The 17,046-nt window shown below is 41.4% G+C and overlaps 2 long non-coding RNA genes across 2 annotated transcripts; both read right to left on the reverse strand.

Moving 5' to 3' along the window:
- Window positions 1–2,234: 2,234 nt before the first annotated feature.
- On the reverse strand, window positions 2,235–3,467 carry LOC110874125. The gene is made up of 3 exons (XR_002555665.2): window positions 3,319–3,467; window positions 2,726–2,779; window positions 2,235–2,458 (listed from the first exon to the last, which is right to left on the reverse strand). It is a non-coding gene; the product is annotated as an uncharacterized LOC110874125 (long non-coding RNA).
- Window positions 3,468–8,968: 5,501 nt separating this feature from the next.
- LOC110874124 lies at window positions 8,969–10,226 on the reverse strand. Its single transcript, XR_002555664.2, has 3 exons — window positions 10,100–10,226; window positions 9,507–9,560; window positions 8,969–9,239 (listed from the first exon to the last, which is right to left on the reverse strand). It is a non-coding gene; the product is annotated as an uncharacterized LOC110874124 (long non-coding RNA).
- Window positions 10,227–17,046: the final 6,820 nt, after the last annotated feature.

Below are 17,046 nucleotides of genomic sequence, written 5' to 3' on the forward strand. Positions count from 1 at the left end.
ACACGATGACGAAACGGTCAAGATAAGGCTTACACACGCGATTCATCAGATCCATAAAAACCGCAGGTGCGTTGGTTAGACCAAAAGGCATAACAACGAACTCATAGTGGCCGTAGCGAGTGCGAAAGGCGGTTTTGGGTATATCCTCTTCTTGTATGCGTAGCTGATGATAACCTGAGCGTAGATCGATCTTCAAGAAACACGATGCACCTTGTAGCTGATCAAACAAATCGTCGATTCGAGGTAGGGGATAACGGTTCTTGAAGGTCAGCTTATTCAATTCCCGATAGTCGATGCACATCCTGAACGACCCATCCTTCTTTTCGACGAAAAGGACTGGTGCGCCCCAAGGAGAGGTGCTCGGGCGAATAAAGCCTTTTTCAAGTAGCTCCTGGAGTTGGCTTGAGAGTTCCCTCATTTCGGATGGTGCGAGTTGATTAGGGGCTTTAGCAGCAGGGTTAGCTCCAGGAATAAGGTCGATACGAAAGTCGATATCACGACTTGGCGGTAGTCCGGGAAGATCATCAGGGAACACCTGAGGAAATTCACGAACCACTGGAATGTCTTTCACTTCAGCCTTCTTTTTCTTTTCCTTCTCCGCTACTACAACGTTGGCCAAGAAAGCTCCGTATTCCTTGCGGAGATACTTACTAGCTTGGATACATGACATGAGCTTGAGACCTTTCGAAGCTGTTTCACCGTATACACATAAGAGATCACCATTTGCGAGCGAGAATCAAATCATCTTTTCAAAACACACAACTTCAGCATGATTTTCGTGAAGAAAGTCCATGCCTACTATGAAGTCAAAACTTCCGAGTTGCATGGGAATAAGGTTGATAGGGAAGATATGATTGTTGAGCTCAAGGGTACAATCACGAAGAACAGAGTTAACTGTGATGGTTCTTCCAGTAGCAACTTCGACTTCGAATGACGAGGGGAGATAAGAACCCTTACGACTAAGGAGCTTCTCGAATTCAAATGACACAAAGCAGTTATCGGCTCCAGTATCAAACAAACATGATGCATAAATACCATTCACAAGGAACGTACCATTAACCACGTTGTTATCAGATTGGGCTTGACGGGCGTTGATGTTAAAGGTTCTGGCACGGGCTGCTTGCTGTTGCTGTTGCTGCTGCTGCTGGGGTTCTTGTTTCACAACCCGGTTTGGGCACATGTTTGCAAAGTGGTTAGGATCACCACATGCAAAACAGACTCGAGCATTGAACACTAGTGCTTGAGCTGCAGGTTGGCCTTGAGGGGCTGGAAGTAGAGCTTGATGAGCGACGGCTTGAACTGGGGCTTGACGGGGACCATAGTGACAATTCGCAGTGAAATGCCCGTAGAGGTTGCAGTGGGCGCAGAAACGACATGCGATTCCCACCGGATGATGGTATGAACATGTCGGGCAGAAAGGGTGGGGACCTGTGTAAGCGCGCTTGGCTGGCAGCGCATTGATCACTGGAGCTTGTCGATGGTGAGACTGATGCTGAGCCTGTACGGCTTGCAGAGGAGCAGCAGTCGTTGTCACAACACAGTTCTTGTTGCTAGAGCTGTTGTTGTTGTGCTTCTTCTTTCTTCTTGATGACTTGGATGGTTGATTAGTGGTGGTGTCGACGGTCGATGAGGTGGTGGCTTGATGCAGAGACTTGGTATGCTTATCCCAAAAACCAGACTTTACCCGCTTGTCATTGATCTCAGCGACAAGCAGGTAGGTCTCTTCAATCGATGATGTCTTGGCAGCATGAACGAAATCGGCAACAGAGTCGGGTAGAGCTCGAATATACTTCTTGATGGCCATGTCTGGCGTCTTGACTTGGTCGGGACAGATGATGCTAAGCTGCTTGAAGCGAGCAGTTAAAGCAGAGTTGTCTCCATCCTTCTGCTTGATGTTCCAAAACTCGTCCTCCAGCTTTTGGCGTTCATTGGGAGGGCAGAATTCGTCCATCATGATGGCCTTCAACTCCTTCCATGTCAGCTCATAAGCTGCATTATTCCCGCATTTGTTTCGTTCGGCCGTCCACCAGTCTAGAGCTCGGGACTGGAAGACGCCTGTAGCATTGAGGGTGCGGAGATTTTCAGGACAGCCGCTTTGGCGCACAGTGACTTCAACTGAATCGAACCATTGAAACATGGCGCTAGGTGTAAGGTCTAAAACTTTAAAAGACACTAACGAGCTTCATGTGACAAAAACCAAACCGGTCGAATAGTTCATAACTAAAATTCTGCATTTACTTCAACATGACTAACGAAATAGTTACAAAAAGAGTTTACAACCCATACAATTTAACTACAAGTTCAAGATCTAAGAACTACCGGATTAAGTTACTTACATAAGACCCGTTTTAAACAAAAGAAACATTTAACAAAAGTTTAGACCACGACTAGCAACTTCGCGGAAGCGTGCATCACAAGTGTGTTCGGTCCAAATATGCCATCCATCAAGTAGCTTTACCTACATACAACCAACCAATTAGACATTGAAATTAGTTAATTCATATGACCTCGAGTTATTAGTCGAACTACAACATACCCCTTTTAAAATCAGCATTCTAACATAAACTCCTCAACTTAGCACATTATCCTTTCTAGCTCATTTGACCCATATCACTTCATACATTTGACTTACACTAAGCTCATTACAATTATACAAATTCGACAAAACAATAATGTCATATCACATTGTTACATGCCAATAATAATTTGTAAGCAAAGAACTTACCTTTGTCGTTGTTTGTTTGCGACCCGGAACGACTCGAGCTTTCTTCCTTGATCCCTACAATTCAATTCAAATCGCATACTTTAAGTTCATGTCATTCCCTACATTCCGCTTTTAACATATTCTTACTATAAGCAACAATTTCCCAATTCTAGTCATTTATCTTGCAAAATCATCCGATTACATCATTCAAGCATTTTAACGAACACTTGGCGTGCATACTACTAATTAAGCATATTGTACAAGTATTATTTGCATAACTTGGCTAGTTCATGTCTAAATCATCAAGAACACCCACTTTAATTGAAATCTCATACAATCCTTATCCTAATTCAATTTCAAAGGTAACATTTTATCAAGAACATCATCATGTAACATCCTCTATGCTAATCTACATCATAACCTCACATTACATGTCACTATTATCCAAATTCCAAGTGGGTTTTTACCTTTAACTATCAATTAGGTTGAATTCAAGCATGATTCAAGTTCCATATAGAATTTCTAACACATGCTTATACTAATTTCATATGAACTTCAAGTTTTACTAAAAACCCATTCCATACATGATCATTAAATCAAAATTTTCGACATACCTTATGTAGGAAATTCTTAGGTGATCAAGGATTGGTGTTCATGCATACAATCAAACTTTAATTTCCCTTCCAATTCCACTGATTTGTTGAATGAGAGGGTTTCCCCTCTTTTCTCCTTGTTCCAGACGACACACCCACACTTCCTATGTGTGGGTGGTGTTTTTCTTTTAAGTTTTTAGTAAATTGATTTTTACTATTTACACATCCCACCCCTTGTGTTTACATACTTATTTTTAAGTGGCCTTAACTTGTTTTTCCTAGCTAAAATTTTAATTTATCTTTTAACTAGGTTTACATCCTATTTACTTATTAAAACATATCATAGAATTATACATGTATGCTTACAATTAAATTTGGGGGCGTTACAAGTCCACCCCCCTTAAATTAGGTTTCGTCCCCGAAACCTGATTACTTACCGAACAAGAACGGGTAGAACCTTCTCATTTCATCCTCCGGTTCCCAGGTAAGATCTGACCCCTTTCTGTGTTGCCATTGCACCAAAACTTGCTTGATTTCCTTGTTACGAAGAGTCTTTACCTTGGAATCCTTTATAGCTACCGGTCTTTCTATATAGTTCATCTTTTCGTCTACTTCAATGTCTTCAAGGGGCACACGAGCCGTTTCATCCGTTAAACACTTCCGCAATTGTGACACATGGAAAGTGTTGTGGATTCCTTCTAATGATGGGGGTAGTTCTAAACGATAGGCTACCTTTCCAACTCGAGCTAGAATCTCGAACGGTCCGATATATCGGGGACCCAACTTTCCTCGCTTACGAAATCGAATTATTCCTTTCCACGGAGACACCTTCAAGAATACTCGGTCCCCCACTTGGAACTCAATAGGGCGACTTCTTTTATCTGCATAGGACTTTTGTCGGTCTTGCGCTGCTTTTAGTCGGGCCCGTACAACGTCGATCTTTTCATTGGTTATCGCCACTACATCTTTTGGTGCGAGTTCCCTTTGCCCTACTTCTCCCCAACAAACCGGGGTTCTACATCTTCTTCCATACAGCATTTCATACGACGCCATTTGTATGCTACTTTGGTAGCTATTATTATATGAAAATTCTACTAGCGGTAAATGTTCATCCCAATTTCCCCCGAAATCCATCACACATGCTCTCAACATGTCCATGAGAGTTTGAATCGTTCGTTCGGATTGGCCATCCGTTTGCGGGTGGTATGCGGTACTTAGATGCAATTGAGTACCCATTCCTTCATGAAATTTCCGCCAATAGCGGGAGGTGAATCGCGTATCCCGATCTGAGACGATAGACACCGGCACACCATGGCGGGAAACGATCTCATTCACATAAACTTCCGCTAACCTCTCCGAGGAATAGGTCTCTCGAATGGGTAGAAAATGGGCGCTTTTGGTAAGTCGGTCAACAACGACCCATATTGCATCATGCCCTTTCTTGGTTCTTGGAAGTTTGGTCACAAGATCCATAGCCACATTCTCCCATTTCCACACCGGAATTTCTAAGGGTTGTAATTTCCCGTAAGGTTTTTGATGTTCCGCCTTAACTTGAGAACATGTCAAGCATTTAGATACATACTTGACAATGTCGCGTTTCATTCCCGGCCACCAAAAATTTTCTTTCAAATCTCGGTACATTTTAGTGGCTCCCGGATGAACTGAGTAACGGGACTTGTGTGCTTCTTCCAATAATAAGGTCTTTGCTTCACAGTATCGCGGTATCCAAACTCGCCCAAACCTTGTTCTTAATCCGCTCGTGTTTGCTTCTAGTTCACTTTCAAACCCTTTCGTTCTTTCACCTTTCGGATCGCCTTTATTCAAGGATTCGTCTTGCTCCTTTCGTATCGTTTCAAGAAGGGTTGGTGTAACTATCATTCTCATCGATTTCACTCGAATGGGTGGTGGGTACTCCTTCCGGCTTAACGCATCCGCTACAACATTAGCTTTTCCCGGATGGTAAAGAATGTCGCAGTCGTAATCTTTGATCAACTCTAGCCACCTTCGTTGCCTCATATTGAGATCTTTCTGCTCGAAGTAGTATTTAAGGCTTTTGTGGTCCGAATAAATGGTGCATTTCGTTCCATACAAATAATGCCTCCAGATTTTTAAGGCAAACACTACCGCCGCCAGTTCGAGATCGTGGGTTGGATAGTTAATTTCATGTTGCTTTAGTTGTCTTGATGCATAGGCAATGACCTTGCCCCGTTGCATCAAGACACAACCCAACCCTTGATGAGATGCATCTGCATAAACCACTAAGTCTTCTGTTCCTTCTGGCAGCGTTAGAACGGGGGAACTTGACAATTTCTCCTTTAACATTCGAAAAGCTTTCTGCTGATCATCATTCCATTCGAACCTTTCTTCTTTCTTTGTTAGTTTAGTTAAAGGGAGGGCTATTTTGGAGAAGTCTTGGATAAATCTCCGATAATAGCCGGCTAGACCTAGGAAACTTCTTACCTCACCTACATTCTTCGGGGGTACCCATTTCATCACGGCTTCTACCTTAGAGGGATCCACTAAAATCCCCTTTTCGTTAATTACATGTCCCAAAAACTGCACTTCCCTAAGCCAAAACGCACACTTAGAAAACTTAGCATATAATCTTTCCTTTCGAAGCGTTTCGAGTACCTGACGTAAATGACTTGCATGTTCAGACTCGCTACGAGAGTATACTAAAATGTCATCAATAAACACTATGACAAACTGGTCTAACATATTTCGGCATATCCTATTCATTAGATCCATAAAAGCGGCCGGAGCGTTAGTTAACCCGAATGACATTACCAAGAATTCGTAATGTCCGTAGCGAGTTCTGAACGCAGTCTTAGGTCCATCCTCTTCCCTTACTCGTACTTGATGGTAGCCCGATCGCAAGTCGATTTTTGAGAACCAACTTGCCCCTTGTAGTTGATCAAAGAGATCATCTATTCTCGGAAGTGGGTATCGGTTCTTTACCGTGAGTTTGTTAAGTTAACGGTAGTCGATGCACATTCTCATCGACCCATCTTTCTTTTTAACAAACAAAACAGGCGCTCCCCACGGGGATACGCTAGGGCGTATGAAACCCTTGTCAAGAAGTTCTTGTAATTGGACCATTAATTCCCGTACTTCCGCGGGTGCCAACCGGTAAGGGGCTTTGGCTACCGGTTTGGCATTTGGTTCTAATTCGATTCGAAACTCAACTTCCCGCTCGGGTGGGAGTCCCGGCAATTCGTCCGGAAATACATCCGGGTATTCATTCACTACCTTAGTATCTTCAAGTTTTAAAGCTCCTAATTTGGTATCGACTACATAGGCCAAAAATGCTTTACTTCCATTCCTCACGTACTTAATGGCTTCTAGGATAGTGCAAAATTTTGCTCCTACTTCCCTTTCCCCATGAATGGTTACCCGTTTCCCTTTAGGGGATGTCACATGAATAATTTTGTTTTCGCATAAAATTTCCGCGTGATAACGGGATAACCAATCCATACCTACCACTACTTTAAATTCTCCCAAAACCATGGGAATCAAATCAATATCAAAATCTTCATCATCTATGATGATTTTACAACCTCTACATATTTCGTGCAAAAGGTAACTCTTACAATCGGCAATTTCTACTTCGAGAGGTGTACACATTCTTTCTATCGTGAATAAAGGGGAACGTACAAGCTCACTAGAAATGAATGACCTACTAGCTCCGGTATCAAATAATATATACGTGGGTATAGAGTTTATCATATAGATACCTGAGACCACATTCGGGTGAGCTCTTGCTTCTTCCGTGGAGATTTGAAACATTCTTCCCTTTGCTTTCGCAGTTTCTTCTTTCTTTCCTTCTTTCTTCGGCCCTTGTTTGAGCTTTGGGCAATCGGCTTTCACATGGCCCGATTCATTACAATTGTAGCACACCCTCTTGGGATTCGGACAGTTATAGTACGAATGCCCTTCTTGCCCGCAATTGTAACACCCCTTCCTTCCCAATAAGCATTCACCGGAATGGGGTTTTCCACATGTTTTGCATCGTGGGAACCCGCCTTTGGAAGCTTCCTTCTTTCCTTGATCTTGCGTTTTGGGTTTCTTGGATGAGCCTTGAGTTGACCCCTTCTCGACTTGCCTTTTCTCCCCACGTTCATCTTGCCTCTTTATCTCGATTTCTCTATCCCTTGCTAAATCAATGATCTCGTCCAAAGTTTCACATTTTGAAGGAGTTATGAACTCCCGAATTTCAGCTTTGAGCATGCCATGATAACGAATAACCTTCTTCCTTTCTGTCCCAACTATTTCTTCACAAAACTTCAGCTGATCGAGGAAAGTGTTCGTGATTTCATTAACTGATTCATCCCTTTGTCGTAATCGGAGAAAATCTTCTTGAATTCGATCCACAGCTGATTGTGGACAATGGTACTTGATAAAAGGCTGTTTGAATTCTTGCCAAGTCAAGGTTTGAACTCGATTTTCTCCAATCTCCTTACTATACGAGTCCCACCAATCTTTAGCCCTTCGCATGAGTTGCCTCGTGGCAAACATGACTTGGTCTTCCTTGTCACAATGACTCCGAATGAATACCCCTTCCATGTTAGCTATCCATCTTTGGCATTCTATGGGGTCGATTTCCCCGTCAAAGGTCGTAGGCTTACATGCCATAAAATCCTTGTAAGTGCACCGTCTTGCTTCCTTCTTGCCTTGAATCCTGGTTATCATCTCTTTCAATTCCTCTACTTTGCTAGTGATCATATTCTCCACTGTACTTAATACTTGACCCTCCACTTCTTGTGCTAGCCTTGAAACATTTGCATCAATTGCCTTCGTTACTTCATCGGAAATCATCTTGTTTAACTCATCTCGAGTTATACGTTCGGTAGTATGCGTATTTCCTCCACTTGCCATCTACAAATAAACATTCGTGTCAAGTATTATCACATTCGTTCTCCTTATCGTTCTATATACTATTCATTCTTAATAACTCATTCTCATAAGTCATAAACTTCTTAAATCTTTCCTTACAACATTCTAAGACATTAGTTACTTCATTCTTTTATATACATGACTTCCGTTCTTTTACACATTCGTCATTAAAACATGTTAATTATCTTAAATTCTTAGCTTCATAAACAATTTGAGGTGTTCTTTAGGTTAAACGAAGACTTAAAACTGAATTAAAGGTCCTTGCATAACAAACAAACAATTCAGGAAAAGCAGACAAGGAGGGGCCGTCGCCGACGGCACATGTGCGCGTCGCCGACGGTCCTTGGAATGTTGCGTCGCTGCCAATTGTCCGTAGGCAGGAAGTTAGGCCGTCGGGTGAAGGGGTACCGTCGCCGACGGTATAGGAGCCCGTCGCCGACGGCCTTCCTGTTGTGCAAACGCTGATTTGCTAAAATCTTTCATTTTCAGCCCCTTTTTCAACCCGAAACGGTCCTGGGCAGTCCCGAAACCTTCCATAGTGCACCTTAACATCCCCAACCATGTTATACTAGTAACTAAACCATAACCCATTCCCATTTCCATCTACAAACATAAAATCCTTAAATTACTTACTTGCGTGGCGCTTAGGAACGAACACACTTTCACAAGAGCTTTCGGTTTGAGTTCGAGCACCATCACCTACTCGAATCCCTCAAACCTTGGCTCTGATACCAACTTGTAAGGTCTAAAACTTTAAAAGACACTAACGAGCTTCATGTGACAAAAACCAAACGGGTCGAATAGTTCATAACTAAAATTCTGCATTTACTTCAACATGACTAACGAAATAGTTACAAAAAGAGTTTACAACCCATACAATTTAACTACAAGTTCAAGATCTAAGAACTACCGGATTAAGTTACTTACATAAGACCCGTTTTAAACAAAAGAAACATTTAACAAAAGTTTAGACCACGACTAGCAACTTCGCGGAAGCGTGCATCACAAGTGTGTTCGGTCCAAATATGCCATCCATCAAGTAGCTTTACCTACATACAACCAACCAATTAGACATTGAAATTAGTTAATTCATATGACCTCGAGTTATTAGTCGAACTACAACATACCCCTTTTAAAATCAGCATTCTAACATAAACTCCTCAACTTAGCACATTATCCTTTCTAGCTCATTTGACCCATATCACTTCATGCATTTGACTTACACTAAGCTCATTACAATTATACAAATTCGACAAAACAATAATGTCATATCACATTGTTACATGCCAATAATAATTTGTAAGCAAAGAACTTACCTTTGTCGTTGTTTGTTTGCGACCCGGAACGACTCGAGCTTTCTTCCTTGATCCCTACAATTCAATTCAAATCGCATACTTTAAGTTCATGTCATTCCCTACATTCCGCTTTTAACATATTCTTACTATAAGCAACAATTTCCCAATTCTAGTCATTTATCTTGCAAAATCATCCGATTACATCATTCAAGCATTTTAACGAACACTTGGCGTGCATACTACTAATTAAGCATATTGTACAAGTATTATTTGCATAACTTGGCTAGTTCATGTCTAAATCATCAAGAACACCCACTTTAATTGAAATCTCATACAATCCTTATCCTAATTCAATTTCAAAGGTAACATTTTATCAAGAACATCATCATGTAACATCCTCTATGCTAATCTACATCATAACCTCACATTACATGTCACTATTATCCAAATTCCAAGTGGGTTTTTACCTTTAACTATCAATTAGGTTGAATTCAAGCATGATTCAAGTTCCATATAGAATTTCTAACACATGCTTATACTAATTTCATATGAACTTCAAGTTTTACTAAAAACCCATTCCATACATGATCATTAAATCAAAATTTTCGACATACCTTATGTAGGAAATTCTTAGGTGATCAAGGATTGGTGTTCATGCATACAATCAAACTTTAATTTCCCTTCCAATTCCACTGATTTGTTGAATGAGAGGGTTTCCCCTCTTTTCTCCTTGTTCCAGACAACACACCCACACTTCCTATGTGTGGGTGGTGTTTTTCTTTTAAGTTTTTAGTAAATTGATTTTTACTATTTACACATCCCACCCCTTGTGTTTACATACTTATTTTTAAGTGGCCTTAACTTGTTTTTCCTAGCTAAAATTTTAATTTATCTTTTAACTAGGTTTACATCCTATTTACTTATTAAAACATATCATAGAATTATACATGTATGCTTACAATTAAATTTGGGGGCGTTACACTAGGGCATCTTCTCCGGTGATTTCCTTTGGTCCGCATGCCTTGAACTGTTTAAAGCTGAAGCTAGTCTTGTTGGCATCCTTAGGAGCATCGATTCGCGACTCCTCAGACGATTTGCTGGCGTTTTCATACACCTCGCTCACAACTTTTGCCACACTCTTGGCAATGATAGCAGCGAGACGCATGTCTCTCTTCTCTTGGCGAGTAAGTGGGGTTTGGTGTCCAGATGACGACATGGTCTGCAATAGACATCGCCGTAGGTCTCAGACACAACAATCGAATCTCACCTCACACGTCTACTACTTACTAAAGCTTAGATATACGTCGAAACACGCATCACAAAATTACATAAGCACAGATTCACATAGTCACAGAAGCACGTAAGCACGTAGGCGCGTAGAGCACAATGACACCTAAGCACAAAAGCACATACGCATTTAATCACAGAGGCAATCAGAATTCAGAAACCTATCATTCAAGGCTTGCGAGTCGTTCGTATATAGCGATCGCGTATAGTATATCGAATAGTATCGTATAGTCGTATAGCATGTCGAGTATAGTATAGCGTATATCGTAGCACAGTATCGTCTAGATTTGTAACGACTTGTTACCGTCTTGAGATAGAAGAGCAATGCGAGTCGTGTGTGTTGATCGAAGTGATAGCAAATCGAATAAACCTCAAAATTTTAAACATATAAACAGTTAAACACATACAACACATAAAATCAACGAGTCATCAGAGTCGGCGGCTGCGGCTCAGAATCGAAACACATAAAATCGAGAAATAGATTGTCTGCGGCTACTAGACATCGACTGCCCAAAGCAATTCTGCTATTCGCAGTAGACTTGCCGTCACTTTTCGACTTTCGGGATCGCATTTCTGCCTCGATTCTTGGGCATTCAACGCGCATTCCCTAGGTCATACTTGTGAGTTCAGGTCGTTGGAGTCCGTCGAGGCATTGGTGGGATAAATAAAATCCGGAACAAGTTATCAAGGTTAGGGTTTCACCCCTAGCTTAGCAACTTCTTCCTTGTTTTAGTAAAATTTGAGGAGATTATTCATCAAAATATGGATTTCACTCCTGATTTGGTATAATTCTCCTCGTTCGTTATCGAAAATAATGAGGAAATCATTGGTAAATTGATAAAATCAGCACTGATCAAATAATTTAGTCGAGAGTTTGCGGCTTTCACACCTAATCTCTACTAAATCGCTTGACTCTTATTTGAAAATTTGAGTGCAGTGATAGCGAAGAATATTAGAATATAGCACATAAGCTTGGTCTGTTGGTTCCTAACTATAGTCTAGGTCTCTAAGACAGCGACCCGGACTAGGTCGTGTCTTGCCTAATTCCCTATAGTTATGGCTCTGGTACCAATCTGTCACACCCCAACCGACGGTGGAATCATCGGGGCATGGCACTGAGCGAAACAGATTGTCCAGAAGTTTCCACAACAACTATTAATACTATTCAGTTAAATGATACGTCCCATACCGTATCCCAAATAATACAATATATTATTGCAGATAACAACTAGTCAAGTAATTCTGTTCCGACAACTCAGATTTAATTAAAAACGAATAAATATTGTTCAAATGCTCCTAAAGACCCGGTCGGACAAGATCTACAGACAACTATGCTCTAGACGCTTGTTCCTGACAAACAACTATTTGTTGGGGGCCTCTAGAGCTTTATTCTAGCCTCGCTTTCCTAGCAAGCAAACATCTTAAACACCTGTCACATATGTTAAAATAAAGTCAATACCTATAATGTAAAGGTGAGCATACAAGTTTGATAATAGCTTATAGAGTTCGAAATATTTTACGCATAACAAGCACGTACACAGAGGAAAACGAAGTATGTTAATTATCGACATGGATCTATCGATACCAATGACTGAGGGTTGACTGTCCGAGACAGTTCGCAATACATGATTACCACCGTAATCCATGCAAGTAATTGTCCTTAACAACCCTCGTGTGAACGGGTGTTGAGTCTGTTGATGCATGGAATGTCTGTTGACTACGTCTACATTAAGTCTTAGGTCAAGATAGGTCAACATAGGAGCTAGAAAGTCAAATTAGATTCTAATGTTGTAGTTTCGCTTATATGTACATATGGTTCCGCTCATGTGGTTATCAGGTAGTTCCCCTTATGTGTCACATGTGGTTATCAAGTAGTTCCGCTTATGTGTCACATGCCATATAAGCGAAACTAGCTGCCCTATATATACCTCATGTGTGTACGTTGGAGCGGAACTAGGTCATACGTTTTGTAACGAAACTCTGTCAAATTTGAATAAGAAAGCGTATAAAGAGAAGAAATTGAAACAGATAAGCTGTGTAACTTCATGTGCATTGATTCCGCCTTCGTATGTGAAGATGAACGTTCTCAACTGACTGTTTAGGGTCGGAACACGGTCCAACAGAGTCCAAACTTTAGTACTATGTTGTTAAGGCAGGTAGACAGCATTCCACGTGTAAACATAACAACAAGCATTCATTTAGTCACGTAATACATGCGAATCGGTTAGCGTTCAAATAGTTTGAGTAGTGTGATCGATTGTGTTTTGATATAAGTAACGTATGTAACACCCAAAAGTGCTAAAAGCAAAAAGGGATCGAGTATACTCACAGCGATTGATTGATGGATTGAAGGGAGCGCTTGAGAGTAGGGTTAGCCTGAACAGTTTGATAGCATAACGATGAATACGCGTAAAATGGAAACAAGTGTAAGTGGGTCGAACAGCCTAGTCGATCGAACAGCAGGCTCGATCGAACGGGTTGTTCGTTCGGTTGGAAGGTCCGTTCGGACAGTCTGTTCGATCGGCCGGTAGGCTCGATCGGCTGGACTGTTCGAGTGGATTGTTTCTTCCTTTGAGTAGGATGTGTTTGTGTATGATGGTTTAACCTTTTGAAGTTTTCGTTGTAGTATTTGAGAACACTGAAGTGTCCTTACCTTTCAGGTCGATCGATCGAACGGCATGTTCGATCGGCCGGCTTAACCGATCGGTTAGGGACTTCAAAAGTGAATCCTCAGCTGGATGACACCTGGTCGATCGAACAGCATGTTCGATCGGGTGGCACTCCGTACTACTACGAGTTGTAAATCGATTGAGGGTTGAAGCATAGTATCTCATGATCCGATGAGTAATGTTTACCAAATGGTTCGTTCGATCGGACATCACCTCGTTCAATACTAGACTCATGAAATTGTCAAAGTGTGGGGCCACTTGCTAGCCGATCGGCTGGCCTGGTCGATCGGCTGACATGTCCGATCGGTTGGGTTGTCCGTTCGGACAGCCTAACCGTTCGGTCAGCATCCTGACCTGGTCGGCCTATTCGTCTAACACTTGGCTATTTTGGTTATTTGACATTATTTCGAGGTAGTTTGACAACGAGCTAGACCATGGAACTTTCGTTCTTACTTGTTTCCCCTGCTCGGACAGGAATCACCTAAGTCCGGCCGGTAAACTGTTCGGAACGGTGGTTTGATGTTTAACCCGAAGTCGGTGAACCTCGTAGATAGAATCCGAATCTTGAACCACTCATCCACTAGCATGATTGGCGAGTTGACTCAAGCTCTGTTTCTATCGGTTTGAAGGCATTGAGTGTAAAAGAGTTGAAAGAAAGTTGGAAATCCTTCTTTCAATCCTTCATACCATGTAATTGTCCAGATCTGTGATAGATCTTAGCTTGTTTGTGTGGAAATCGGTTAGATCCGTGCTATTCATGGTGGATTGAGGCCAAAACATGATGTTCTTGAAGAACACCATGATGACATTATCCTAGAATGCTTAGATCTTGATGATTTCACGGTTAGAAATCAAGATTTGAAAGATAGAAAGGTGTAGGAGTGTGTAATGATCAAGAAAGTACAAGATTTAGGATGAAAACTTACCGAAATCGGAAGAAATCTGAGAAAAGATGAGGAGCACGAGCTGGTCGGTCAGAGAGTTTCCAAAAGTGGAAAGAATGACAATGAAAACCCTATTTATAGGCTCCAAAAGAGGAAAGGGCTGGCCGATGGGCCAGGCATCCCGATCGGACAGCCTGCTCGATCGGACAGTCCGTCCGATCGGCTGGGCTGTTAGATTGGCTGAGAGCCTGATCGATCGCCTGGTTTGAGTGTTCGGTGCGACGGCTTTTGATATTTCGATTTCAATTGAAGACGATATAAGTACGATAGAGTTTCCTATTCAAATTACTTTCAGTCCCAATCACTATATCTAACATACAATCATCTATATTTCACACTATCCTTACGCTACTATTCGTCATAATTCGATTTCGATTGCATTCGATTTGAGTTTCGAGTTTCGATTGACTCGATTGGTCACCACACAAAACATAAAGTAAGCACGCGCATGTAACACATAAGGCACACATACACACGTGTAACACAACCAAAGTTCTCGTAATTCGAGATTCGAGTTCGATGATGGTTAGGTCGGTTTGATTACTGATTAGTTAACTTTGTCGCATTGTTACTTCCTACTATTCACAGTCGTAAATCGGTTCGCGTCGATTAATCATTCGATTACTTCGATTTATTCTGATTAACAACACTTACTCCACATAATACAAATAAAACATAAAATAGACTAATTATAGTCAAAGAAGTCAAAGTTGACTTGGACTTTGACTTTGACTTTGATATTCGAAAACACGGGATGTTACAAGAGGGTACGCTGTGAAGAGGTGCCTTCGCTCCTAGGTGAGCTGGACAACTGACGATAGGCGTTAGAAGGTCTTGGTCGCTCATACTATAAACTAACAAATAGTCAATAACACACAACAATAAAATACAAATATGCACGTATTCCCATAATTTATTTCCTAACATATTGAATAATACTTTGGTGCCAGCAGAACGCTTCTGTGGCTGAATCAGTGGCTTAGCTCTGATACCACCTCCTGTCGCAACCCCCCGTCCCCTAACAATCCGGGAACGGGCAGCCGCGAGATCAGTATTGGTGGTATCGGTATTTATCAATTTTTGGCAGCGGAATTTACGTCAGGACCGTAGTTAGTAAATATTTTATCAGAGTAAAATACCACGCTTTTATAATATTAAACATATGGGAAAATCCTAAGTTTCTAGTACACACATTTTTATAGCGATAAACACTATTTTATTTAAATAAAAATATCTCTTTATTTAGGTAACTTTTATAGCCACTTTTCCAAGCCATCAGTGCTGTCCAGCTGGCTTCTAGTTTGCTTTCACATTTTGTTACCTGAAATGCGTTTAAAAACATTTTGTCAGTGGGAAATACTGGTGAGTGAATCCCAGTTTAATCAAGAATAGTTTTATTAATTTTCAGTATTGAGAGCGATTACAATGTTTATATCTACACAATTACTCATTCAGTACTGTCAATCCTGACTGGTGGGTCATATTACACATTGGCTAACTCTTTGTCCAATGGTATCGTGTTCCACATTTTGTATACAAAACCCCAACATACCGGCAGTAATTGAAGCCAATCACTGCTAATTATAATTTAAATAAATAAAGGTTTTGTGTAATAGTTTGCAAAAAGGTTTACAAACAGGAGATTACTCACATTGCTGTGTTAGGGTTTTCCTTAAGGATTTCCTGGTGATTATCTATTAATTACACAAATGCACACGTGTTAGTATAATAACCAAATATTTACATTAGTAATACCCTCCCCGAGACGGCATTCCAACGACTACGTCGGGCAGAACCACGACAGCCGTTACGGAACCCTGGATCAATCGGGCAGCGTATCTAATACATAACCGGGGTTATGATACTTACAACGAGGCAGAACTTCGTTATTTAGGGGGGTATTATGCCCGAGAATAGTGCCTAAACTGTAGAAATTCGAGAGAGAAAGTTGTTGTGAACGATTTCAACTGAACAGCCGAAGCCTTCTATTTATAGTGCTGATCTCGGACTCCCCCGCGGCCCGCGTAAGCCGAAGGATAGTCCTTCGCGGCCCGCGACGTAGGGTTGTAGGGCCTATCTATTATCAGTCATCACTCGTCGCCTCGACACACTGCCTGACACGTGGCAGCACCGGGTGCAACCTGATCGCTTAGCTGTCGCACCCCGCGTACCCTGAAGGCAAAGCCTTCGCGGCCTGCGAGCGACCACATTTCCTTGTTTTTATTTAATTTTTAATTATATAAGGTATTTAGGGCTCGGTTTTCACATATGGAGTGTATTTTAAGACATATGGGGACACTTTCAATATATTAGGGGTGTCGAAAAATATTTTGGAGTGTTGTTATATATACTTCTCGACATGTTCAATTCCATGAGTCGATCTTTGACATTCCAGGGAGCTCTACTACTCCCACAGTATAAAAACCCTCCTAAAATTCTTATGACACCCCTATATGCCTTAAAATACAGCCCGTATACGAATAGTGGGACCTAAATACCTTAATTTTTATAAAAATCAAATAAAAACTATATTTTAATGCGCTCGCGGGGCGCGACAATGTTAAGTAAGGCTGTCGTGGGGCGTGACAGCTTGGCCATCAGGCGCAACCCTAGGCCGCCACGTGTCCGTATCGTGTCGAAGCTAGCCGTTGATTCAGCAAC

This window comes from Helianthus annuus, chromosome 9 (assembly GCF_002127325.2).
Source record: "Helianthus annuus cultivar XRQ/B chromosome 9, HanXRQr2.0-SUNRISE, whole genome shotgun sequence".
In the NCBI taxonomy this organism is placed as follows: Eukaryota; Viridiplantae; Streptophyta; class Magnoliopsida; order Asterales; family Asteraceae; genus Helianthus; species Helianthus annuus.